Below are 3,296 nucleotides of genomic sequence, written 5' to 3' on the forward strand. Positions count from 1 at the left end.
TCACTATTAACACTTCCGGTAAGCTGGACTACTGCTGGGACTATCATAAGAGCCTGAAATTCAGTCTCTTTGCTTCACTATTCAGTCTCACTATGTGCTTCAACCTCATTTATGCTAGTTGACCAAGCCATCACTCTTAGTTATAAATCTGGGCACAGTCATTCCTTTTCTAAGTCTTCGGTCACTTTCCATCCCCTATAGGACAAAGCTTACATCTCATACACAGCATGCTGGGTTTCTCATGATCCATCCTGTTCTGCTTTGCCAATTTTATTTCCATTAAGAACCCTTTTGTATCCAAAATCTAAACCACTGAACTACTGGCATTTTATAAATATGCCTTTATTTTGTAATTCTATTCCTTTACATAAATGACCTTCCCCTTAAAATCCTGTACCTAGCAAACTCATACTTTTTCACCATAAAGCATCACTTTAATTATAACCTCTTCTGAATATCTTCCCTGAATACCCAAGCAATTTTTTTCCTATGTGCCTATTGCGCTTTTATAAAAGTATGCTATTATAGTTATTTTTATCATTTTTCTTTTATAGACTAGACACTACAGACACTAGAAGGAAATAAGCAATCTCCTTTCCTCTTTTTATGCACAGATCTGGTTTTTTATTAATGTTTTAAGAAACAATAAATACATATATTTTTGTGGAAAACTAGCTATTTATTATTCAGATGTAAGAGCATTTGAGGGGAAGTAACTTTGGCCTATTAAATGGCAACAGCCCATGACTAGAGTCTCTGTTGATGGCCAGGCTATAAAACTGCAAGGGGTTATGAAGGATTCAGCTGAAGGTTGATTCCAAGATACCTGGGGGCTAGGGTTGTTAGTAAATCTTGCTCCTATGAAAGTCCTGATTAGAGATTAGTCATCAAGGAAGGAAGTCATGCCTGTATTTCTAACATTTATCATTCTACTCTGTTTCTGGACATGGAAGGAATATTTTTGCGGGAATAAATATGCAGAATAAGAGAGATCAGGAGTCAACCATCCCTTCTACTCCCAGGTGTAGGAATCCCAGGTGTAGGAGTGTAGGGTCTTTGATGACTCACACTGGGAGAAAGAGAGCAGAGGTAGCTAGAAGCCAGGCACTACTGTCCCTCCACGTGGTGGCAGCACCGCTAGACACTCTACCTTGATGGAAAGTATAAGCAACTCGGCTTGTTGAGCTACGTAAAGATTAAATTATAAAGGAGTGAGCAACAGAACAATGGAGAATAAGCAGGGGTAGATCTAAAAGTGACTGACCAGCAAAGGAAATGGCACTTGACCAAAAACACGAGGGAATTCCCTGGTGGTTCAGTGGTTAAGATTCAGCACTCTCACTGCTGGGGCCCCGGGTTCGATCCCTGGTCAGGGAACTAAGATCCCGCAAGCTGCCTGGTGAGGCAAAAAAAAGAGAGAGAATGTGAAAAAAAAATGAGGACTCTTCCAGGCATCCTCATAGAGGAGGTTTATTACATGCTACCTGGTTCTCTTGAGTTTCAATACCGGGTCAGAATCAGCTACACTGTCAAGACATCTCCTGCCTTTCATGCTTCTGTCCTTTCTTTGTGTTCATTCCTCCACCAAAAGATTTTTTAAGTCTTAACTCAAATCCCATCTCTTCCAGGAAACATCTTTGATAATCTTCTACAAACTCTAATCCATATGATTCCCCTGCCTGGGGTCAGAGGCCAAGTGTTGTGCTTCTAGAAGCATCTCCCATAAAATACCTCCTCCCTCCTTAATTGTATCAAACATGTAAATTTGCTTGATCCCTCAGTATCTCACAAACTCTGACCCTTATTTCTATGAGAAAACAGAGACACAACATTGCAAAAGGCTTATATCAGATTCTTTTATGATGTTTGCTGTGATGGAGGTGTCAAAGAAAAAACAGACCTCTCCACACTTGATAAAGGTGGAAAAAATAAATTTTATTAGGACTCCTGTAGTAGAGAAGAGAGACATCAGTAGAGACTGAGCTCAACTCCAGCTTATGACACAGGTAACTAAGGTTTTTTACAGGGGATAACAGATATGGAACAAAAAGGGACTATGGGGAGGTGAAAAGGGAGGAACAAAAAAGGGCTAGAGGAAGATGTAAAAATGGAAAATTTAAAAGGGGGTAAGTGGAGGATTACTGAAAATGGCTTGGCGAGATGGGTTGAGACAATGTACATTTTGAGTTTGGTAGACTTGCATTTTCTTGAGCACGGGGTCTCAGCACGGGGTCTCAGATCATCTTTAGAGACATAGTCCAGTGTAGGTGGAAGCCATGCTGAAGTTTGGTCAAATATTTTAGCGCAGTGTTTGGGCAACTCCTTTGTGCTACAGGGGAGTTCATGGTTCATATAAGAAAGAGCAGAAAATACAGAAGGAATAAGGGAGGTGCTATTGTAGGGAGTGTGGTAGACAGAATAATCTCCCCAGAGCTGTACACATCCTAATCCCTGGAACCTGTAACTATGTTACCTTCCTGGACAAAACAGACTTTGCAAATGTGATTAAGGATTTTGGGATGAGTAGATGACCCTAGATTATCTGGTTGGGTCTTATAAGAGGGAGTGTCAGGGTTAGAGAAGGAGATGTGATGACAGAAGCGGAGGTTAGAGAGAGAAAGCGATCTGAGAATGCCACGGACCTTGAGGATGGAAAAGGGACCAGCACCAAGGAATGAGGTGGCCTTTAGAAGCTGGACTTGGCAAAGAAATGGATTCTTCCCCTAGAGCCTCCAGAGGGAACACAGCCTGCAGACACCTAGATTTTGCCCTGTAAGACCCATTTCAGACTACTGACATCCAGAACAGTAAGACCATTAATTTGTGTTATTTTAAGCCACTAAAGCTTGTTTGTGTTTGTGGTCGTTTGTTACAGCAGCAATAAGACAACACAGGACAATAAACAAGAGCCTCCAACTGTCCATTTCACCATTACCCCCGGACCCTGGCATCACATCCTGAGGACTGCAGCCTCCAGGGGACTGAAGGAAAGTGTGTGCACTGGGGTTTAGTCCTAGGAGCACAATTACTCGGTAGGGCAGGAACATGGGTGATATTCATTTCACCAGGAATGTCTTGGTATTTGCTCTGTTGCTGCGGTTTTGATGTTAATATTAAATATCTTAATGCAATCATCATTTTATCATTTGATTACATTTCCTTGGTGAATCAAATTACTCCCAAGCTAATTGACATTTAAGGATAGCGTGCAGACTCCCTACATTGGTTTACTTAAACAGGAAAATGCTGAGGTGATTAGCACAAGAGAAAGCTAATTTTTAAGCTATTTCAGTAGC

General features: G+C 41.2%; 1 non-coding gene across 1 annotated transcript; it reads left to right on the forward strand.

Moving 5' to 3' along the window:
* Window positions 1-1,304: 1,304 nt before the first annotated feature.
* TRNAE-CUC (transfer RNA glutamic acid (anticodon CUC)) lies at window positions 1,305-1,377 on the forward strand. Its single transcript has one exon. It is a non-coding gene; the product is annotated as a tRNA-Glu (tRNA).
* Window positions 1,378-3,296: the final 1,919 nt, after the last annotated feature.

This window comes from Neophocaena asiaeorientalis, unplaced genomic scaffold, assembly GCF_003031525.2.
Source record: "Neophocaena asiaeorientalis asiaeorientalis breed wild unplaced genomic scaffold, Neophocaena_asiaeorientalis_V1.1 scaffold78, whole genome shotgun sequence".
Classification (NCBI taxonomy): domain Eukaryota; kingdom Metazoa; phylum Chordata; class Mammalia; order Artiodactyla; family Phocoenidae; genus Neophocaena; species Neophocaena asiaeorientalis.